At 44.9% G+C, this 24,929-nt stretch overlaps 1 protein-coding gene and 1 long non-coding RNA gene across 3 annotated transcripts in view; one reads left to right on the top strand and one right to left on the bottom strand.

Annotated features, from left to right (window-relative positions):
• Positions 1–24,929, bottom strand: part of LOC132396941 (CMP-N-acetylneuraminate-beta-galactosamide-alpha-2,3-sialyltransferase 1-like) — a 60,210-nt gene that overhangs the window by 26,844 nt on the left and 8,437 nt on the right. Inside the window, exon 1 of one of the 2 annotated variants that reach the window (XM_059975083.1) lies at positions 20,696–21,318. The exons of the other annotated variant lie outside the window; for it this stretch is intronic. The gene's annotated coding sequence lies outside the window, so the exon portion shown is untranslated. Of the gene's footprint in view, positions 1–20,695; positions 21,319–24,929 lie in introns of those variants that run through there. 2 annotated transcript variants of the gene reach the window in all.
• On the top strand, positions 541–17,801 carry LOC132396967 (uncharacterized). The gene is made up of 3 exons (XR_009513203.1): positions 541–595; positions 12,445–12,547; positions 17,003–17,801. It is a non-coding gene; the product is annotated as an uncharacterized LOC132396967 (long non-coding RNA).

A 24,929-nucleotide genomic window follows, 5' to 3' on the forward strand; every position in this document is an offset into this window, starting at 1 on the left:
CCCACCCCTCACTGCACCCATACTGGTGGGGTAATAAATCCCACCCCTGAGCGCACTCCTACTGGTGGGGTAATAAATCCCACCCTCCGCACTCCTACTGGTGGGGTAATAAATCCCACCCCTCAGCGCACTCATACTGGTGGGGTAATAAATCCCACCCCTGACCGCACCCATACTGCTGGGGTAATAGATCCCACCCCTCATCGCACACCTACTGGTGGGATAATAAATCCCAACCCTGACCGCACTCATACAGGTGGGGTAATAAATCCCACCCCTCACCGCACTCATACTGGTGGGGTAATAAATCCCATCCCTCACCGCACTCCTACTGGTGGGGTAATAAATCCCACCCCTCACCACACTCATACTCTACACTACTTTTAAAGCATACTTTGTATCCAAAGGTAGAATCAGTAAAGAGCAGTAAATTTAATATTTACAAAAGCTGCGAATCTTTAACCAAGTAAGTGCTATCAACATTTTGCAAGGTAAATTATAAGCAGTGCAGAACAACTGTTTCAGAACAGCTTCCTTCCTTCCGGAATGAGGGTAGTTTTACTACTCGGGGTAAAAGAGAGGCAAGACTGCACAGGTGCGTGATGTCAGCCATTAGAGTGGGAAAGGTTTAAAAAGAAGATCGTCACATCCAGTGGGCAGCATCAGCGGAGTGAGAGGGAGGCAGAGTGAGGGCTTTGGCTCAACATGAGAGGTGACAGAGAAGAGTTACAGGCAGGTAGTCACACTGGGGCCACAGGAGACGGACAAGTGGGTCACAGTCAGGAGGGGGAAGGGGAAGAGTCAGGTACTAGAGAGTGCCCCTGTGGCTGTACCCCTTGACAATAAGTACTCCTGTTTGCGTACTGTTGGGGGGATGGCCTACCTGGGGGAAGCGACAGTGCCGTGCCTCTGGCACAGAGTCTGGCCCTGTGGCTCAGAAGGGTAGGGAAAGGAAAAGGAAGGCAGTAGTGATAGGGGACTCTATAGTCAGGGGTGCAGACAGGCGATTCTGTGGACGCAGGAAAGAAACTCGGATGGTAGTTTGCCTCCCAGGTGCCAGGGTCCGGGATATTTCTGATCGTGTCCAAGATATCCTGTGGTGGGAGGGAGAACATCCAGAGGCCGTGGTACATATTGGTACCAATGACATTGATAGGAAAAGGAAAGAGGTCCTGAAAAAATACTACAGGGAGTTAGGAAGGAAGTTGAGAATCAGGACCACAAATGTAGTAATCTCGGGATTACTGCCTGTGCCACGCGACAGTGAGTATTGGAATAGAATGAAGTGGAGGATAAATGCGTGGCTGAGGGATTGGAGCAGGGGGCAGGGATTCAGATTTCTGGATCATTGGGACCTCTTTTGGGGCAGGTGTGACCTGTATAAAAAGGACAGGTTGCACTTGAATCCCAGGGGACCAATATCCTGGTGGGTAGGTTTGTTAAGGCTGCTGGTGAGAGCTTAAACTAGAATAGTTGGGGGTGGGAACTGAACTGAAGAGACTGGGGAAGAGGAGGTTGGCTCATAAATAGAGAAAGCTTGCAGACAGTAGGAGAGGGAGGATATGCAGGTGATAGAGAAGGGACGCGCTCAGACTGAAGGTTTGAGATGTGTCTATTTTAATGCAATGAGTATTGTGAACAAACCCGATGAGCTTAGAGCATGGATCAGTACTTGGAGATATGATGTGGTGGCCATTACAGAGACTTGGATGGCTCAGGGACAGGAATGGTTACTTCAAGTGCCGGGTGCTGATAAGGGGGGAGCTGTTGTTGTCTGGCGTACTGAACTCTACCTGGCCAAAGCACAGCGACAACTCTCTGATACCTCCTCTTATTTACCCCTTGATCATGATCCCACAAAGGAGCACCAGGCCATTGTCTCCTATACCATCACCAACCTTATCAGCTTTGGGGATCTCCCATCCACTGCCACCAACCTCATAGTTCCCACACCCCGCACTTCCCGTTTCTACCTCCCACCCAAGATCCACAAACCTGCCTGTCCAGGTAGACCTATTGTCTCAGCTTGCTCCTGCCCCACTGAACTCATTTCTGCATACCTTGTCAACCCTTGTTAAATCTCTTCCCACCTATGTTTGTGACACTTCCCATGCTTTGAATTTTTTCAATGATTTTATGTTCCCTGGCCCCCACCACCTTATTTTCACCATGGACGTCCAGTCCCTATATACCTCCATCCCCCACCCGGACGGTCTCAAAGCTCTTCAGTTCTTTTTGGATTCCAGACCTAACCAATTCCCCTCTACCACCACTAACCTCCGTCTAGCGGAATTAGTTCTTACTCTCAATAATTTCTCCTTTGGCTCCTCCCACTTCCTCCAAAACAAAGGTGTAGCCATAGGCACCCGTATGGGTCCCAGTTATGCCTGCCTTTTTGTTGGCTTTGTGGAACAGTCCATGTTCCAAGCCGATACAAGTATCCGTCCCCCTCTTTTCCTTCTCTACATCGACTGCATTGGCGCTGCCTCCTACACACATGCTGAGCTCGTTAACTTCATTAACTTTGCCTCGAACTTTCACCCTGCCCTCAAATTTACCTGGTCCATTTCCCACACCTCCCTCCCCTTTCTTGAACTTTCTGTCTCCATCTCTGGAGATGGCCTATCTACTGATATCTACTATAAGCCTACAGACTCTCACAGCTTCCTGGACTATTCTTCTTCCCACCCTGTCTCTTGCAAAAATGCTATCCCCTTCTCACAATTCCTCCATCTCCGCTGCATCTGCTCTCAGGCTGAGGCTTTTCATTCCAGGACGAAGGAGATGTCTTCCTTTTTTAAACAAAGGGGCTTCCCTTCTTCCACCATCAACTCTGCTCTCAAACGCATCTCTCCCATTTCCTACACATCTGCCTCACCCCATCCGCCCGCCACCCCACTCGGGATAGGGTTCCCCTTGTCCTCACCTACCACCCCACCAGCCTCCAGGTCCAACGTATAATTCTCCGTAATTTCTGCCACCTCCAATGGGATCCCACTACCAAGCACATCTTTCCCTCCTCCCCCTTTCTGCTTTCCACAGGGATCGTTCCCTACACAACTCCCTTGTCCACTCGGTCCCCCCCATCCCTCAACACCGATCTCCTTCCTGGCACTTATCCTTGTAAACGGAACAAGTGCTACACCTGCCCTTACACTTCCTCCCTCACCACCATTCAGGGCCCCAGACAGTCCTTCCAGGTGAGGCGACACTTCACCTGTGAGTCGATTGGTGTGGTATACTGTGTCCAGTGCTCTCGGTGTGGCCTTTTATCTATTGGCGAGCCCCGACGCAGACTGGGAGACCATTTCGCTGAACACCTACTCTCAGTCCACCAGAGAAAGCAGGATCTCCCAGTGGCCACACATTTTAATTCCATGTCCCATTCCCATTCTGATATGTCTATCCATGGCCTCCTCTACTGTCTACTCTAGATGAATCCACACTCAGGTTGGAGGAACAACACCGTGTTAATGCCCCTCCTCCCCTTCTTACCCCATCCCTGACATATTTAGTTGTTTGTTTTTTTTCTCTCTCTCTGCCCATCACCCTGTTCTCCATCTCCCTTTGGAGCTTCCCCTCCCCCTCCCCCTTTCTTTCTCCTGAGGCCTCCCATCCCATGATCCTTTCCCTTCTCCAGCTCTATCACTTTCACCAATCACCTTACCAGCTCTTAGCTTCATCCCACCCCCTCCGGTCTTCTCCTATCATTTCACATTTCCCCCCTCCCCCCACTACTTTCAATTCTCTTAGTATCTCTCCTTTCAGTTAGTCTTGACAAAGGGTCCCGGCCCGAAACATCAACAGTGCTTCTCCTATAGATGCTGCCTGGCCTGCTGCGTTCCCTGCTGCGTTCCACCAGCATTTTGTGTGTGTTGCAGAATATTTCTGTTTTTTGTGAATACTGCTTATATGACGCTATGCGCTGCCATGCTGCCACAAATAAGTTGTTCATTGCACCTGCACAGACATGAGAAAAAGCTCAACTTTGACTGACTTTGAAGATTGATGATTTGTGCTGTAGTTCAGAGTGCAGCAATGGTACAGAACTATTTGGGAAGGTGTGGTACAGGATGCTTGGGTCAAAGACTGTTCCACGTAACTGATGAAAAGAAAGGTGTAATCTACATATGTAGATATACCCATATCTACAATTCCGATTTGATGAACTAGGAGCAATTAAGAGAGAAGTTGTTGAGGTAAGAAGAAGACAAGCAAGCCAAATGAGAGCAGTAATTGACAGGAAGTGGTTGGGCCTTTGTTCTAGAAGGGAGAGACCAAAAACCTTCCTGATAAGAAATGGATACCTATAAAGACTTGATGTCCATAACGTAGTTGGAGCCAGGGAGAAGGAAGTTATTAAAATGTTGATGGGCATGAGAGGTTTACTGATATGTTATGAATATAGACAGGAAGGGCTAGACAAGATAGATAGACAGATACTTTATTGATCCCAAAGGAAATTCCTGTGTCTCAGTAGCATCACATGAACAAATATACAAATATTAGAAGTAAGAAAGAATAAAAAATAAGTTAGCTCAGACAGTCTAGCAGGAGGCGCCATCACTTCCCCAGCTATAGGTTGACTCATTATAAAGTCAAATGGCCAAAGGTAAGGATGACCTCATCTAGCGGTCTTTGGAGCAGTGCAGTTGCCTTAGTATATTACTAAAAGTGCTCCTCTGTTCAGCTAAGGTGGCATGCAGAGGGTGAGAAATATTGCCCAGAATTGCCAGGGTTTTCAGTAGGGTCTTTTGTTCTACCACAGCCTCCAGTATGTCCAGTTTAACTCCTATAACAGAACTTGTCTTTCTAATCGGTTTATTGTGGCTGTTGGCATCAGCCATGTTGATGCCATTTGCCCCAGCACACCACCACATAGAAGGTTGTACTGTTGACAACTGACTGGCAGAACATGTGAAAGACAGGCTTGCATACTCCAAAGGACTTCAGTCTCTTCAGGAGGTAAAGGCGACTCTGGCCCTCTTGTACACATCCTCTGTGTTGCTACTCCACTTAAGTCTGTCATCCAGGTGCACCCCCAAATAATTGTATGTCCTCACCACATCCACGTCCTCTCCAGCAATAGCAATAAGGAGCAAAGCAGGCTTAGTGTTCCTAAAGTCCATCGCCATCTCCTTTGTCTGACTGATGTTGAACTGCAGATGACTTGGCTTGTACCATTTGACAAAGTCCTCCACGAGGGCCCCGTATTCATCCTCCCATCCTCCCTTTATATACCCAACTATTGCTGAGTCAACAGAGAATTTCAACAGATTACATGATTCCATGTTGTATCTAAAGTCTGAGGTTTACAGGGTAAACAGGAAGGGAGGCAACACAGTCTGGTGTGAGGCCCCAGTGCTGCTTATAGCCATGTCTGACACACAGCTCTGAAGCCATACAGACTGTGGTCTGCCAGTCAGGTTGTCCATTATTCAGTACACAAGGGAAGTGTCAACTTGCATTTAATGGAGCTTTTCCCCCCAGCAGTGAGAGCTGTATGGTGTTGAAGGCACTTGAGTAATCAAAAACATGATCCTCACAGTGCTGCCCTGCTTATCCAAATGGGACTTGGCTCTGTTCCGTAGGTAGATGACAGCATTCCAAGGCTCTAAGCCAGGCATGGGCAAACTACAGCCCGCGGGCCATATGCGGCCCGTTAAGCTTTTTAATCCGGCCCGCAGAACTTGATGAAATTATATTAATAAACCTTGTTAACGTTTTTTCCCCGCAATTCTGGCGTTTTCCCAATAGATGACGCACTCTATATACATTGACCTTTGTTGAGGTGCAGCGTATTACTCCACATTTGCGCTTTACTTTGTGACCTTGTGGCGACCCACTTCCTGGCACATCCGAACCGGCTCACAATTAGCCAGCGTTCCGGCTAAGGGAGATAGCCTGCGGGGATTTGCGAGCACAGAGCTCCGCATATTGGCGCGCTCTCACTGTTCTGTCATTGTGCGGGTCGTTGTTGAGTTTTGGCACAGGGGACAATTGAATAAGAAGGAGCAGGAGTTAAGAATAAGAAGTAGACCTGCATCTCCTACCGCTTTTGAAATAAAGACAGTCAGGAGGAGAGTGATGATGATAATATCTTGAAGGATAACAGAATTTTCAGTGCTTTAAAATAATAACTGTTACTATTAAAAAAAGCTGTATTTTATTCATTTAATTTTCAGTGTTTTAAAAGACATTGCAATAAATAGCTAAATACCATGGGACTTCAAAGACAGATATTTTGTTGTAATGCATTTGTTCATTTTCAATTGAAATTAAAGCACATGTTTTCTACATATCCCATGATATTTTATTTTCTCTTATGAGGTGTATTACCAAAACACTCCGTCCATCTGCTCCTGGTCCGGCCCCCCTTTCAAATTTTAGAACCCTTTGTGGCCCTCAAGTCAAAAAGTTTGCCCACCCCTGCTCTAAGCTAATCTTGCTTCATATGACTTGTTCTCCAAACCAGGCAACATCCTAGTAAATCTCCTCTGCACCCTCTCCATAGCTTGCACATCCTTCCTGTAATGAGGTGACCAGAAGATTTTCAAAGAAGATCTGTACAGCTTTGAAATTTCCACATGAATTGTGAATGCGAATCAGCTTCTGTTGGTCACGAGGCCGGCAAGCTTTGTGGAACACTCCGTGTCATCCCATTGCCCATTATTAACCTGTCATATCCGGGGTAGTAGTGGGGGTAAGCCCCCACTCCCTGCAAAGTGCTCCCAATGGCGTGTCTCAAATTAGCCTCTGATAACCAAGTCCAACTCCTGGCCTTTACACGGCAGAACTGTTTACACTGACAGGAAAAGGGGCGAAGGCAGGTCACTGGCACCTTAAAACCAAGTGGGGCTCATTAGCCTGGGAAGGCAGCACACCTAGGAGAAGGGAAAACTCTGATTTAAAACCTCCGCTGCCCTGAGGCTATACCCACTTATGGGAAAGGCTTCGGGAGTAAACCACGAGGAAGCAATCTGGCGTCTGAACCCCTAAGGCAGTCTGGTGTTGATTCAATGTCATTCTGGCAGCTCCTGAAGTTCAGCCATCGTTAAATCATTATGCCTGCCATCCCATTTGACAGCAGTGACTGGACCGAGTGGGGCATCATGACTCATTGTCCTCATACCCCTCCTACCCAGGAGCTGGTGACACCAATCTCCATGAGATCTGAGGTGATGGGCGAGTGGCGATGGTGGCAGACACAGGACGGTGCTGGGAGCCGCTCGTCACACTCAGCTGGCCAAGGCAGGATGGTCGCTCTCTTCTCAGCCAAATGTTTGGCAGCCACCGTGGCGAAAGAGCAGCCCTCTTCAGGCCCAAACTGCTCCCTGCTCATGGGAAAGGTCTGGAAAAAGAGACCTAAAGAAAGCTTGCCTCACCCTATCCTGTCAGCAAACTATTTTGCAGTTGAACTTCCTCAAAAACCACAAAAGAGAGAAGAACCACCAGAAAGCTGAACAAAAGCTGTGTTGGGGCATGGAATGTCAGGGTCTTCATGGACAACAAGATCAGTGACAGTCCTGCACTTGTAGGACACATGCTTCAGAAGTACAATGTTGACATTGTAGCGCTCAGTGAGACACACCTGGCCCAGACTGGTGAAATCACAGAAGTAGGAGCTGGCCATGTATTTTTCTGGAGTGGCAATGGAAAGGATATGAAGCCGAAATTGGCTTTGCCATCCAAACCATCATCGTCAGGAACCTAGAGTCCCTCCCCTGAGACATCAGCGATCGCCTCATGGCAAAGAGGCTGCCTCTGGAAGCCAAGACTCATCTGCCTCTGATCAGTGCCTACGCACCCACCATAACCTACACCTCTGAACAGGAGGAACTGTTCTGCCAGGAACTTGTCCAACCACTACCCTCTGTCCCCAAAGATGACAAGATCCTGCTACCTGGCAACTTTAATGCCCGAGTAAGCAGTGACCATCAGTCTTGGCCAGAAGCCATTGGCAAGCATGGCCTTGGAAAGGGGAATTCAAATGGGCAGCTACTACTCACCTGCTGTGCAGAAAACGGGCTGACAATCACCAACACCCCCGTCCAGCTTCCAGACATCCGCAAGGCAACCTGGATGCGCCCACGCTCCAAGTACTGGCACCTGATTGATTACGTGATCACATCGGGGATGTGATCATCACCAGTGCGATGAGGGGTGCAGACTGACCACATCCGGCTGAGAAGCAAGCTGTCGTTTCAGATCGCCAGGGCACACAGGCACCAGCAGGCTGACACTAAGCGGAAGCTGAACATTCAATGTCTCGCTGAGCCCAGCATCAAAGAAGAGCTGATCAGCAAACTGGAGGAACAACTAAGCAACTGCCTGAGGAAGCAGACCCTGAAAAAGCATGGGCTGTGTTCAGAGACACCCCGTACAGGGCTGTAGGTGCCATTCTCGGGCACCCCAAGAGGAAGCACCAGCATTGGCTCAATGAGAACAACTCTGATATCATCACCTTCTCAAGCAGAAGCAGAAAGCTTTTGCAAGCTGGGTCAGTGTCAAGCAGTCACCCTCCAAACATGACCACTTGAAGCACCTCGGTAGTAAGGTCCAGACAGTGCTGGGGAAGATGGAAGATCAGTGATCAGTGAAGCAACAGAGCTTCAGCACTACACACACCAGAACAACACAAAGAAGTTTTTTGATGGTGTTCACAGACTTCAGTTCAGCATTCAACACAATCATTCCTCAGCATCTGATTGGAAAACTGAGCCTACTGGGACTGAACACCTCCCTCTGCAACTGAATCCTAGACTTCCTGACTGGGAGACCTCAGTCAGTCCGGATTGGGAGTAGCATCTCCAACACCATCACAGTGAGCATGGGGGCTCCCCAGGGTTGCGTGCTCAGTCCACTGCTGTTCACTCTGCTGACCCACGACTGTGCTGCAACACACAGCTCGAACTACATCATCAAGTTCACCGATGTCACGACCGTGGTGGGTCTCATCAGCAAGAACGACAAGTCAGCTTACAGAGAGGAGGTGCAGCGGCTAACAGACTGGTGCAGAGCCAACAATCTGTCTCTTAAAGTGAACAAAACAAAAGAGATGGTTGTTGACTTCAGGAGGGCACGGAGCAACCACTCCCCACTGAACCTCGATGGCTCCTCGGTAGAGATTGTAAAGAGTACCAAATTTCTTGGTGTTCACCTGACGGAGAATCCCTCAACACCAGCTCCATAGCAAAGAAAGCCCAGCAGTGTCTCTACTTTTCGCAAAGGCTAAGGAAAGTCCATCTCCCACCCCACATCCTCATCACATTCTACAGGGATTGTATTGAGAGCATCCTGAGCAGCTGCATCACTGCCTGGTTCGGAAACTGCACCATCTTGGATTGCAAGTCCCTGCAGCGGATAGTGAGGTCAGCTGAGAAGATCATCGGGGTCTCTTTTCCTGCCATCACGGACATTTACGCTACACGCTACATCCGCAAAGGAAACAGCATTATGAAGGACCCCATGCACCCATCATACAATCTCTTCTCCCTCCTGCCGTCTGGGAAAAGGCTCCGAAGCATTCGAGCTCTCCCGACCAGACTATGTAACAGTTTCTTCCCCCAAGCTATCAGACTCCTCAATACCCAAAGCCTGGACTGACACCTTGCCCTATTGTCCTGTTTATTATTTATTGCCTGCACTGTTTTTGTGCACTTTATGCAGTCCAGTGTAGGTCTGTAGTCTAGTGTAGCTTTCTATGTGTTGTGTTTTTTTATTACGTAGTTCGATCTAGTTTTTTGTACTGTGTCATGTAACACCATGGTCCTGAAAAACGTTTTCTCATTCTTACTATGCACTGTAGCAGCAGTTATGGTTGAAAAGACAATAGAAGTTGACTTGACTTGTCTTGAGTAAAACACAGTGTATATATCTTCCAGATGCTGAACAGGCCATCCCAGATCGATGATCAGGTTATAGAAAACATGCCACAGTGCCCAGACTTGGAGGCCCTTGATAATCCCCCCCCCACTCCCACATTAGTAGAAGCTAGGAAGTCAGTCAACCAGCTGCAGCCAGGGAAGCCCCTGACCCAGATGGGATCCCACCAGAAGTCTTCAAGGAGTGTAGCAAAACCCTTCTTTAGAGGCTGACAGAGCTCATGCAGTATTCTGGGAGAAACCCTGTGTACCACGGGACATTAGGGGTGCAAACGTCATCTACCTGTACAAGAACAAGGGGGACAGGGCATCCTGTGACAATCACACAGGCATATCTCTCCCGAGCAGAGTCTGGAAGATTATTGCCCGTATCATACTGGACAGGATTACCTCTCACCTCCAGGATGACATTGTCTCAGAAAGCCAGGGTGGTTTCAGATCTAACAGAGGGGCAGTGGACATGATCTTTGCCGTCAGATAGATCCAGGAGAAGTGCCAGGAACAGAACCCGAATCTCTACATCCTCTTTGTGGACCTGATGAAGGCATTTGATACCATCAGTTGCACAGGCCTTCGGCGCATCCTTACAGAGTTAGTCAGCCCCCCAAGGCTGGTCAGCATTGTCAGGTCATTCCACGACAGCATGAGGACCAGGGTCATCAAAAGCAGCTGCTCCTCTGACCCCTACCTAGTAACAGTGTCAAGCAGGACTGTGTCCTCACACCTAATCTGTTCAGTCTGCTGTTTGCCATGATGTTATTCTCTGCTCTCTCACAGACTGACGTGGAAGTAACAATTTCCTGCAGGACTGATGGGCACTTTTTTTGATCTGCAGTGCCACAAGGCCAAGAATAAAGTGCTAGAAGCAATAATACATGACTTCTGCTTTGCAGATGACTGCCCACTTGCAGTGCACAGTAAAGGGGACCTGCAGGAGCTTGCTGCCTGCCTCACTGTGGCAGCAAGAAAGTTCGGCTTAACCATCAGCCTGCACCCCTATCAACCCTGCAGAGCCATGAATTGAGATTGAAGGCACACAGCTCAACAATGTTGATGCCTTCACCTACCTGGGTAGCTGCCTTACATACCTCCTGCAGTCTAGATCGAGAGATCTTAATCAGACTTGCAAAAGCTGGGGCATCCTTTGGCAAGCTATGGACACGTGTGTGGGGAGAATGTCGCTTCTGGCTGAAGACCAAGATGGCAGTCCACAGAACCATCTTCCTGACTTCTCTGCAGTAGGGCTGTGAAACATGGAGCCCATACCGCTGGCACATCAGGAGGCTTGACCAATGCCACCCGTGAGACCTTCACAACATCATGGGCATCTCGTGGCAAGACAGTCCCCACCACTCAAGTACTACAGAGGGCTGAGAGCTCTGGCGCAGAGACGCTGATCATGAAGGGTCAGCTTCTAATGGGTTAGACATGAGGTCTGGATGGAAGATAATCCCCTTCCAGAGAGGGTATTCTTTTCCAAGCTGGCATGTGGCACCAGAAAGAAGGGGGGCCCACAAAGTTTCCTTGAAAGCATGCAATATCCCTGTGCCTGATTGGGAGGCCTTGGCCTAGTGGCTGACAGTCTACAAGGGTACCAGCACAGTCAAAGGGCTTCAATCAAGAGTGCCAGGAAAGACGAGCCGACCCTTCAATGGACATCATGTGTCCAACCTGCGGGCACAGCTGCGCTTCCCTATTCGGGCTTTACTGTCATCAGAGGCATCACTGACATCATCGTTATTCCCAATGGACTTCCAACAGCCTAAATAATCACAGCAAGCAAGATGTTTTGATCTCGGGGGATAGGCTTCCCAAGGCAAATATCCTGAAGCTCCTGTTAGCTATTTTCTTGAGGTTAGAAAGTGAAAGTTTTAAACCTGTGGCTATATTTCAATAGGAGTCTGAGGAGATTTAATTTGTCATCTAAAACACTCAAACTTCTGCAGATGTACTGAGGAGAGCATTCTGACAGGTTGCGTCGCTGTCCGGTATGGGGGCTGGGAGGAGGTTTCTGCACAGGATCGAAAGAAGCTGCAGACAGTTGTAAAATTAGTTAGCTTCATCTTGGTACTAGCCTCTGCCAAGACTTCTTCAAGGAGTGGTGCCCCAGAAAGGCAGCGTCCATCATTCAGGACCCCCATCACCCAGTACATGCCCTCTTCTCTTTGTTACTGTCAGGAAGGAGGTACAGAAGCCTGAAGGCACACAGTTAGCGATTCAGGAACATCATCTCCCCCTCTGCTATCCAATTCCTAAATGGATTTTGTACTCATCACCACTACCTCATTTTTATCATTTCTGAGTTTGCACTATTTTAAGTTAACTATTTAATATACAAATATACTTACTGTAATTGATTCACTTATTTTTTCTATATTATCATGTGTTCATGCGTGTGTGTGTTTGTGTATATACAGATACACACACACACACGCACACACTGTTAAGTTTGTGGCCTAAGGTGGAAGGAAATGAGTTCTACAGCTCTCGTTACATGCATGTGCCATTCAACTCTGAGTGAAAATGCAGAAAGTTAATAACTCATCTCCTTCTACCTTAGGCCACGAACTTATCAATCACCCCTGCTATGGACCACTTCTGGAGGTCCAAGACACCGACTTCTACAAAGAAGGGATCCGGATGCTCCACGACCGCTGGACTAAGTGTGTAAATGTAGGAAAAATAAATGTGCTGTGTTTTCTAAAGCTGATTCCTTCTACCCTTCACAACATATGCCAATGATATTATACCTAATTCTCATTCTGATTCTGTTAGAAGGAGCAGAGCAGATATGAGCTAAAATATTTTCACTCCGAAGTCTGGACCTCACAACTGATAGGGTGATAGAGTCATGGAATAATACACAGGCTCTTCAGCTTTACTGCTTCAAACTGTCCTATGTGTTCACCTAAACTAGTCTCATTTTCCCACATTAGGTCTACAAACTTCTAAGTGTTTCCTATCCATATACTTCACCACATTTAAGGAATATTTTATGTATGTACTTAAATAATTATGACCCCCAGGACCCAGTGCTGGAATGTAGAATTAGATTAAAATGACATTCATTGATTTACAATCTATAAGGGGCCAAATTGTCCCGTGACATAAATATTCTAAAGTAGACTTTAAAGACACTAAAGATCAGGGTCTGGCACCATGCTGTTTTCAAACAGGGAAGTGGACCATGTTGTTACAAAGAAACTTGTCTGAACTTTAGGATGGTGTTCAATATATGTTTGGATAAATGTCAGGCAGTCTGTGGGCTACAACAACATCACATGTAACACCACAAAATGTATAAAAGCTGCTTTGCTATTAGAATTTGAATAATTAACATTGGTTGCTGTTCTTATGCTCAGGAACTGCTGATTATAGATCCTAGATCTATAAAATTGATCATAGCAGAGCACCAAGAGTATCTTTATTTCCTTAAGTCAAAGGCAGGGAACACAGATTTAATTTTTGAAAGATCACAGAGGATACGAACTGTAATATTTTCACTTCAAGGGAAGTAAAGATTTAGGACCCACTGATATCGTGGTAGATGAGAAAATCCTTGCCATTTTTAAGGAGTATTTGAAGACCCCTGAACTGAGGGCTGTGGATCTGTGCTGGAGGGTCAGATTAGATTACTTATTTGTGCTCTTAGCTCCTGAGTGGAGCGGAGCCCATCAATGACCTCCTGTCTCCATCGTCCTCTAGAGATGCTGATATGGTTGGAGTTCATCAATAGTTCTGCAATCCAAGGGCATTCACCATACAGGAGATTGACCTGTACAGCTTCCCCACAGACCCTGCAGGCCGGCCTTACCCGTTTCCACCTCCCAGGACGGAGGCGAGGGATTGGACTTTGAGCGGTGGAGGGTCGGATTAGATTGATAGATCTTTAATATTGTCCAACTTAGGATGTGTGATAATTGGTGAAGAGAATCAGAAGAATGAAAAATAAATGTGGAAAGAATTTCAGGATCCCACTCATGGCTTTCTTCAGCTATGACAGCACCAGAGAAGCAATCTCTTGATTATACATTGGACATGTGAGTTTTGTCCAATGTTGTCTATTTAAACTTGATGTAGGTTCAGAATGTGAAACATTGACTATCCTCTGTGTCCTCAGATGTTGCCTGACCCCCCCAAATTCCTCCTCCTACAGTTTGTTTTTTGCTCTATCTTCCAGTGTCTGCAGTCTATGGTGTCTCTTGATTTTGCACAATTTCTACGGGTCAGGTCAGGGAGGAAACAGGAGGTGTTTCCCTTTGTGGAGCACCTGCAGTTGCTTTAATAGTGGAACAAAGTGATTTTTAAAGCAGAATTCGTACATGGAATTCAGCCAGAGTGGAACAAACCAAGAAGTGGAAGTACAAACACCCATAAAGCTTGAGTACTGTATCAGAATTTTGGAAAGAAAATTACAAAAATGAGAGCGCAACAAGAAGCAAATTTTATGGGTAGTGTAGAAAGTATGTGGAAAGTCCACATCCTGTTAGTTTAACATCTGTAGTTGGAAAAATGCTTGAACATATCATTAAAGAAGAAATAGTGAGGCATCGGGAAAGAAATGGATCCACCAGGCAGACGCAGCATGGATTCAGCAAAGGCAGGTCCTGTTTGACACACTTACTGGAGTTCTTCGAGGATATAATGAGCACAGTGGATAGAGGGGAACAAATGGGTGTTATTTACTTGCATTCCAGAAGGCATTTGATAAGGTTCTGCATAAAAGACTTATCCATAAGATAAGGATGCATAGAGTTGGGGTGATGTATTAGCATGGATAGAGAATTGGTTAACTAATAGATAGCAGATAGATGGGATACATGGGTGATACTCTGGCTGGCAATCAGTGGTGAGTTGTGTACCACAGGGGTCTGTGTTGTTCATGACATACAATAACGATCTGGAAGAGGGACCGAGTGTCTAAGTTTGCTGATGATACTAATTTGAGTGGAAAAGCAAATTGTGCCGAAAATACAGAGAGTCTGCAGGAGACAGAGATACATTAAGTAAGTGGACAGGGGTCTGGCAGATGGAATACAATGTTGGCAAATGCAAGGTCATCCACTTTGAAAGGAAAAATGAAAGAACAGATAGTTACTAAATGGTAAAAAAAATTGCAGCATATTGCTGTGCAGCTGGACTTGGGAGCACTTGTGCATGAATCACAAAAGGTTGGTTTGCAGGTGCAGCAGGCTATCAAGAAGACAAATGGAATGTTGGCTTTCATTGCTAGAGGGATTGAATTAAGAGCAGGGAGGTTATGCTGCAATTATACAGTTAATATGAATAAGTTATAATTATGCAATTAATATGAATAAGGGGAATATGAGAGAAACTTCTTCACTCAGAGGGTTGTGACACAGTGTGGAACAAGCTTTCATCACAAGCTTTGCATGTGAGCTTGATTTCAATGTCTAACAGAGTTTTGCATAGGTGCATGGACTCCAGCGATATGGAGAGCTATGGTCCCACTGCAGATCAACGGGAGTAGGCAGCATAAATGGTTCAGCACTGACTAAATGGGATGGAGGACCTGTTTCTTGCTGTTCTTTTCTGTGACTCTGAATGAGTGTGCTGGCACGTTCTGGTTCTTGTTGACCTTCTGTCACAACCACAGACTGCTGCAGAGTCTGGGTGCCCTCACAGGCAGGCAGCTGAACAGGATCAGCAAGCACACTCACAAGAATGCACATTAGTGTTTCATTCTGGCTGTATTTAACTCCCTTCCTTTCATTTCAGTCTTGTCGAGTCTTGACCAAAGCATAGTGATAGCAATGCTCCCTGTTTACCTTTGTCCTCATTCGGGAAAAGAAGACCACAGTTCAGACTGACGCTGCAAAGGAGTGGAATTTATTTCCCATTAAGTTACTGCTTCCGAGCTGCAGTGTTGCTGTTAGCTTTTAATTTGAGAGCTTTAGTTAATAGCTTTGTAGGCCTGGTGTTTATAATCGTTGTTTTGTTCTGCCCATTTCTTAATAAAATTTGGTGAACTGTAAATCCGCCTCATTGCCTCTCCCTCTGCCCTTCAGCCATCACAGCACACATCTTTCTCCCCTTCACCAATTTTTATCGATGCACCATATAACTCATACTGTCTGGACACATCATGATTTGATATGGAAATTGATCCGCCCAGGACTGCAGGAAACTGCAAATAGCTATCCACACAGATCAGCCCGTCACAGAAACCAGCCTCCCCACCATGTACACTCTTGTTATCTCGATAAGGCAGTCAACATAATGAAAGGCCCATCTAACCCTGATATTTTTTCCTCACACCCGTACTGTATAGCCTACAGTATAATAAGGGACTACTTTTAGTAACACATCGTTGAATGCGCTATCATGCGTGTATTGATCTGTACGTGTGTGACAAGTTTGTTTTCTGCCACTGAAGAACCAGGAACCTTAGCTCCTATCTCCAATGTTTTTGTTAATAGTATTGTTGTGTAATCAGGCCACGTACACAACAACACCCCTCCTTTCAGACAGAAGAAACAAATGCCTGAAAACAGGTATTACTAGACTCAATGACAGCTTCTCTCCCACCAGAATAAAATGAATAAACATCCCTTGTATGAAAAGATGAACTCACAATCCACGTTCTCATCGTCTTGAACCTTTTTGGTAAATTGCTGAATTAGTTTATTATTGCAACTTCTGCCAAGGTGAAAATCTGGTATTGCATCATGTTCAAACTGATCAATTCTGTGCGAAGGTGCACTGAGGTGGTAGAAAGTAAAACATTCACCGTGCAGAAAGTGTTACAGTTACAGTGAAGGTGCAAAACAGTTAAACAGTAAGTTGTAATGTCATCACAAGGTAGAATGTGAGGTCAAGAGTCCATCTTATCATACATTTTATTATCCATTTAATAAAAGAATAACTGCAACACAGTATAATTTTAAAGGCAAAGGTCTTACTGTCCACCTGTGCTGTACTTTTTCAGTAACTGTAACACCATATTCCGCACAATATTCTAATATTGCTTTACCCTTGTACTATGCTTCCATATTGATGTAATGAACTGATCTGTATGCAAATCAAGATTTTTACTGTGCCTCAGTACATGTGGCAATAATCAAACTATTTACTAATTTACTTTTATTTTTACACAGCGGGCCATCTTTCTCTATTCTTCCACAAAGCATCCTGACCAGGATCCACTGTGATACCTTGGACTTCGTTTTGTTGTCTACCTCATTCTTCCAACTCCAATGTATCAAGCTTAGCTTGTCCAACCTTCCTTCTTGAGACAAATCATGCTACTGGAAGAAACCTTTCTTCCTGAAGAAGATGGCACAGAGAACAATGCAACGTCTGCCAGACGGTTCAATAAACTACTTCTTTCATTTATGTCTTCTTTTTCTCTCAATTGTGATTCTGCTGCTGTTGGAGCCTGTGATCTATATTTTGTTGTTGTGTTTTTGGGCTGATTGAATGAGCTGGCATTTTGCTGTCTCCAACAGTGTTTCATGAGGTTTCAAGCAAATCATGAGGCCTCAAGGCCAGGAAGTCTGGAGATGGGATATGGGCCCATGAATGACTCCATTTCTCACTGATCTCACCAAAGAAAGCATCGAGGAAGATTAAAATAATTGAGCCGAGAGCAGAACGCAAGCAGCTCTTAAGCACTATCTACTATCTACTGCCAGAAGAACGAGTCTGCGTATGATGGACTCTCTTTCCCTCTCATCCACTGCTCCCAGAGCAGGTTCCCTGTGGTTGAATGGTCTATCTCTCTCCCTCTTAGTCGATGCTGCCGGGGAATTGTGCCGGAGTCCTGGGCTTTGGTCAAAGTTTAATCAATGTGCTTTGCCGACTGGACTCTGTAATCACTTCTCTGTAGTTCAAGACGTGTTTCTGGTTTCTGGTCTCTCCTTTTTTTGTTGCTTTTTGGGGCAATTTTGATCAGGACCACCTGCAGATAACAAATGACACAGCGCCAGGTTGAATTGAATATGCCAGGACTCTTCTGATTTTGTCTTTTATATCCTGTGCTTTTTGATCTCTTTTTTTGCTATTTGGGCAATTGGTATTGTTTTTGTTTGTGAGTTGGGGGAGTTTGATATTTTCCATGATAATCTTTGTTTTGTGGCTATCGTGTGCAAAGATGAATCTCGGGGCTGTGTTCTGCATATGTACTTCGCTAATAAATGTACTTTGACTCTTTTCATCTTTACAAATGTTCTAAAACAATATATAAATCATTTCAAGTTCTAGTTAGATACCATTATATTCAGTCCTAGCCAAAGCATTTCAGAGAAATACAAATACTGATTCACCAGAATAAAATCACAAAAAAGCTTCATTTTAAGATCACATTAATTCATTTGAGTAATTTAATTTGAAGGCATGAAATTAATATGTACATAGCAAGTAAAATATTAATTGATAAATCACTCAAGGGGAAAGCAAGTTAAACATAAAATTACAAACATATAACAAGACTATTAAAAAAGATGACATCAAATATATTTATCACAAAAAAGAAAGCCAGAACTCCGTGCCTGGCCTTACTAAAAACTACTTCTACTGGGCATTGGAATGAACTGAACAAAAGACTGTCATGCTGGTTTACTGGAAATTTGTTATGTCTTATCTCATTTGCATTAGGAGTTCCTTCTCAAAACACCAAAGAAATTCATAACAATTCTCACTGGCAAAGGTTAAACTGGAGAAAATAAAAAGAAAACTGCAGATCTGAAATAATAACTAAGTGTTGGACAAGAAGGTCAGCATGGATCTTGTGGACTGAAGGGCCTGTTCTCTGTTACACTGCTCCATGGCTATGACTCAGCAGCACAGCTAGCGATTACGGAAACAGAGTTACTGTTTCAGGTCAAAGACCCTTCATCAGAGAATGCAAATCACAGTCCTTCACTCTGAGTGGAAAGGTTTCCCCTCGTCTTCCCTTTAAACATTTCACTTTCACCCTTAACCCATGACCTCACCAGACCTCAGTGAAAAAAGCCTGCTTGCAGTTACCTATCTACATCTCTCAAAACTTTGTATACCTCTATCAATCTTCTACTTTTAGGTTCCTTCAATCTTCTACGTTTTAGGGAATTAAATATTAACCTATTCAACCTTTCCATATAAGTCAGATCCTCAAGTCACGGTAGCATTCTTGTAAATTTTGTCTGCTTCTTTCAATTTATTGACACCTTTCTTAGAGGCAGGTGGCCAAAATTGCACACAATACTCCAAATTAGGCCTCACCAGATTCTTCTGTCATTTCAACTTTGGATCCCAACTTTTGCACTCAGTACATTTATTTACGATGACCAATGTGCCAAAAGCTTTCCTTATGACTCTAGCTACACGTGAATAACAGATTTACAAAGAATTACAAGGAATTATGGAGCAATATTCCCACCCAGATCCCTCTGTCAGAGCCACTCTCTGGTTTCTCCCACAAAGCTTCTACCTCAACTTGAATGCCAAGCGACTGAACCTTCTTGACCCATCTCTCATGCGGGACCTTTTGAAGACCTTGCCAAAATCCCTATAGCCATCATCCACTGCCTTCCCTTCACCAACTTTCCTGGTAACTTGCTCGAAAAAATCTACCTGATTGGTTAGGCATGACTTGCCATGCATAAAACAATTTCTAATCAGTCCCTGTCAATCCAAAGACTTATATATTTGGTCGCTAAGAATAGCTTTTCCACTACTGATGTCAAGCTGACCAGCCTATAATTGCCTGTCTTATTCTTAGAACCATTCTTAAAAAAATGGAATAGCATGATTTTGCTACAGGTGTTCCCCCCTTTACAAAGGTAGAGTGTTCCTATGAAACCTTTCTTAAACCAAAATGACATAAAGTGAAGAAGCATTAATTTATATGGGAAAAATTTTCGTAAGAGCGAAAATCCTCTTTGTAATGCGAAAACAGGTCACTAATGTAGGTCTTTTGTAAAAGCAAAGTGGCGTAAAGTGAACATTTGTAAATAGGGGAACACCTGTACTTCTGTGTAAGCACCTGCAATTTCTACATTAACTGTCCAGAGGGTCCAACAGAACACCTCGTTAGGCCCTGGGGATTTATCCACCCTAATTTACCTGAAAACACACAACGCCTCCACTTCTGTAATATGTATACAGTCCATGACCTCACTGCTGCATTGCCTCACTTCTATAAACTCTGTGTCCATCGCCTAATTCAATACTGATTGAAAAAAATCAATACAAGTCTCCTCCATCTCTTTTTTCTGCTTCTCTGCTGAGGCAAACTCCTGCCTTCTTTTAGACTTCCTGATTTCCTTCTGAAGTGTTCTCTTGCATTTCTTATTCTCCATAAGCACCTCATGTGTTCCTACCTGCCTGTACCTGACATGCACACTCTTCTTTTTCTTAACCAGAGCCTCAGTATCACACAAAAATCAATGTTCCCTAAACCTGTCATCCTTAGCTTTTATTCTGACAGGAACATAGAAACCCTGTATTCTCTACATTTCACTTTTGAAGGCCTCCGATTTACCAAGCACACCTTTGCCACAAAACAACCTTTCCCAATCCACACTTGTCATATCTTTTCTGATATAATCAAAATTGGTCTTTCTCTAAATAAGAATCTCAACCCTGAAACTGTTGCATTGCCATAACTAAATGCAAGGTGTTTCCCTACACCATGTTCTGTCACCTGCCCTGTCTCTTCCTAATAGATCTAGAATCACACTCTCTCTCTCCAGTTAGGGCTTCGTTGTACTGATTAAGAAAACCTTCATGAACACACTTGACAAACTCTTCCCCATCTGCTCCTTTTACATCATGGGAGTCCTAGTCAATAAATAGAAAATTAAACTTACCTACTATCACAACCTTATGTTTCTTGCAATAGTCTGCTGCCTCTCTGCAAATGTTCCCTCTAAATCCCAGAAACTGTTGGGTAGTCGAAAACATAATCCCATTAACCTTTGCTTCTTCATCAGCTCTACCTATAAAGCCTCACTTGATGAGCTCTCCAGTCTGTCCTGTCTGAACACTGATGTGATGTGTTCCCTGACTAGTAATTCCACTCCTCCCCCTTTAATTCCTCTAACTTTGTCGTCATCTACAACAACTGAACTCTGAAACACTGAGCTGTCAGTCCTGCCCCTCCTGCAACCAAGTCTCACTAATGACTATGATTCACAATTCCACATGCTGAACCATGCCCTAAAGATCAGCAACCATTCCTACAATACCCCTTGCATTGAAATGTTCACGGCTCAGAATATTAGTCCCACCATTCTCAACCTTTTGATTCCTGACTTTGTAGGTAGGCTTAACGACATCTTTCTCCACAACACTCCACTATCTGTTCCGTCGTTCTGGTTCGGATCTCTCCACAACTCTAGTTTAAACCCCCACTCCCTGTGCAGCACTAGAAAATCTTCCTGCTAGGATATTAGTCCCCCTCCAGTTCAGGTGGAAACGGTGCCTTCTATGCAGGTCCCACTTTCCCAAGAGAGCCCAATAATTCAAACAGCTGAAGCCCTCCCTCCTGCACATCTCCTTAGTCATGTGTTAAACTATTTCTGGTCTTAATAAAGTCAAACTTGGTGTGGGTTTACGTAGGAACATTTTATTACTGAACTGCTGCTCAACCCAGTGCACATGCCAACTGCTCAGCATCGTAACTTTCGGTCCGGGTGTACCTCTAGGGACTGAAATTCTTTATTATGCATGCATGAAAACACACCACTTTCTGAGGAAGAGAGCCCAATGGTCCAAAAAGCTGAAGCCCTCCCTCCTGCACCATCTCCTTAGCCGCACGTTAAGCTACATGATCGTCCTACTCCTGGCCGCACTAGCACATGGCCTGGGTAGCAATCCTGACATCACAACCCTGGAGGTCCTGTCCTTCGTGTTAGCATCGAACAACCTGAACTCACTTTGCAGGACCTTTTATATACTTTTATATAATGCTTTATTCTTTATAACTGTTGAACAGTTGCTTTTTGCTGCATGTAGCACCAACACACCACAGCAAATTTCTAATACGTGTAAATGTGTATGGTGAGTAAGGTTGATCCTTAATGCTTGAAAGCTCGCCAGCACCTCTACCTCCTCAAGAAGCTAAAAAAATTTGGCATGTTCGCTTTGACCCTCACCCATTTTCATTGATGCACCATCAATCCAGATGCCTCATGGCTTGGTACAGCAAATGCTCTGCCCATGACCTCAAGAAACAGCAGAGAGTTTTGTATATAGCTCAACACATCATAGAAACCAAACTCCCCTCCATGACGAAGGGTCTCGGCCCAAAACGTCGACAGTGCTTCTCCGTGTAATACTTACCCAACAGGCTGGTATATGTCTAGGGTAAAAGGAGATCCAGCCACTCACTAACCCCACCTCCCCCGTACACACAGGTGCTGTGAGAATCGAGTTTATGCTTCGCGCCCGCCAACAGTATCAAAGCCACCACAAATACCGTTATGAAATACACTTTAAAGAGTTTACTAAAATTAAAAGAGTATTAGGCAATACAATATATATATATGCAAGGAAAAAACAAAAGGCGCCAACTTATCAAAGTTCAGTCTGTTTAGTGAACTCGTTGGAGCTCAACCATCGAACCATTCGACCCCTCGTCGCTTGCCTCCGACTTCCACGTCTTCCACCCCGGACTCCCCGGTGGTCGTCCGAGTGCACATCCACCTTCCTCGGCGTCTTCCTCCCGACTCTCTTCACACCACCAGCCCGCGCAACCCCTCCCCCAAGTTCCCAGCCTCACAAAACACAATAACATTCCCCATTGATTAACAAATGAATACAATTACCAAATCAGCCATTCTAAAGCGAAACAACGGCGAGAGAAACACTTATCAGACAAAGAAGCATTCCTACTCGTAACAGACCAAAGAAGCCATTCTGAGTAACATACACAGGACATTGTACATCCGTATAGATGCTGCCTGGCCTGCTGTGTTCCACCAGCATTTTGTGTGTGTTGTTGTTCCCCTCCATGACTCTGAGTGTGCTTCTCAGTGCATCGGTGAAGCACTAATACTATCAAAGATCCCATCCATCCCAGTCATCCTCTCTTCTGCCATACCCTGTCTAACCCGTCATGTAGAAAATATAAAAGCCTGAAAGCATACAGCACCAGGTCCAAGGACAGCTTCTATCCTACTGTTGTAAGACTGCTTAGCCTTTCCCTAGGTATGACAAAATAGACTCTTGACATACAATCTACCCTGTAGTGACCTTGCACCTTACTGGGTATCTGCACTGCACTTTCTCTATAACACTTTAGTCTGCACTGTTACTGTTTAGCCTTGTACAATCTCAATGTGCCATTGCATAAATTGATCAGTATGGATGGTATGCAATTCCAGAAACTTGGCACATGTGACAACACTAATAAACAAAATTGTACATGTAAAACTTAATATTTATTCAGTTATTATGTTGAGTTTGCTGTGATGCAAATTGGCTCCATTGTACTGTACATTTTACAACGACTGGATTGATTGCTGAAACCCTTGGGAAAATCCTGAGGCTACAGGAATTGAAGGTGATCTAAAACAAGGCCTCAAGTGCCACCTTCAAGTTTTAAGTCTAACTCAGGGGTCAGCAACCTTTACCACTGAAAGAGCCACTTGGACCCGTTTCCCACAGAAAAGAAAACACTGGGAGCCGCAAAACCCGTTTGACATTTAAAATGAAATAACACTGCATACAACGTTTTTTTTGCCTTTATGCTATGTATAAACAAACTATAATGTGTTGCATTTATGAAATTGATGAACTCCTGCAGAGAAAACGAAATTACATTTCTGCATGCAACAAAAACATTTTGAACTCCGAAAAAAAGACGTTGGGTTGAAAGTTACTTTTAAGTAAAATATTCAATGTCTATTTGAGTCCTTCTTGTATTTATGAAAAACGCCGAACTTAAATTTTCCGCCAGCAGCAAACCAAAAATAACGTCAGCCAGCTGTCATCCTGAAAAATGAAAGGACTATTTCACTGAACAATGAAAAAATATGAATATAAGTAAAATAATAGGCAATTAAAATATTTATCATACTTGGTTAATGGGATTTCTGCTCCTGGACCTCAGCGCACAGCGTCTGCACATCAGGGCTGTATGATGTCACCTTCATCTTTACACAGGATCGCAAGCTGTCATCTGTGAGGTTTTCAATATCACTCCATTTGTGTTTCTGAGCAAGAACGGCCTTCTGACGGGCAACATCTTCAAGGTCTGCTGTCAAGCGTCTAAACTTGGACACCCATATGTCTTTGTCGGCTATGTCGGCCAGTTCCATCTCAAGATCAGGTTGACTCACACCTGCCAATGCAGTCGTATTCAGTAGGGAAGGATCGATGCTTAAGGGAGTGACCGGGAAGGATAATGTGTTTTTTTCCTCTCTGAACTCACAGAAGCGTTTCCCAAACGATGTTTGCATTGCGATGATTGCAGAATGTAAATACTCCGAAATTATCATGTCGTGACCTTGTTTGAACTCTCTCAAATTGGGGAAGTGAGACAAAGTGCCTTTCTGTAAATCTCTGGCAAGCACTGTCAACTTGCGCTCGAATGCCAAAACATCCTCCAACATGTGCAGGGCTGTACGTCCTTTCCCCTGAAGAGCTGTGTTCAGCGTGTTCAGGTGCGCTGTCATGTCTACCATGAAGTGTAGCTTTTCCAGCCACTCTGGCTGTTCCAGCTCAGGAAAGGTGAGCCCTTTGCTGCCCAGGAAAGTTTTCACTTCTTCCAGACACGCGACAAAGCGTTTCAGCACCTTCCGTCTGGACAGCCAGCGATAAAAACACGTTGTAGCGGTGTCAGTAAACTGCAGTCAAAGATAGCTTTATTCGAACTAAACAGCCTTGCTTTTCAGCTTCCCTCAACCCAGCCCCCATGGACGCAGATGCTGCAAAAGACGCGTACTCACAAACCCCCGTAGGCTATCTCCCTTAGCCGGAATGCTGGCTAATTGTGAGCCGTTTTATGATGTGGCAGGAAATGTGTCGCTACACTTAGGTTGTACAAGATCACCATAATTACATTTCAAAAGCTAACAAACTAACATAAAATACATTTTA

Source organism: Hypanus sabinus, chromosome 1 (assembly GCF_030144855.1).
Source record: "Hypanus sabinus isolate sHypSab1 chromosome 1, sHypSab1.hap1, whole genome shotgun sequence".
Taxonomy (NCBI): Eukaryota; Metazoa; Chordata; class Chondrichthyes; order Myliobatiformes; family Dasyatidae; genus Hypanus; species Hypanus sabinus.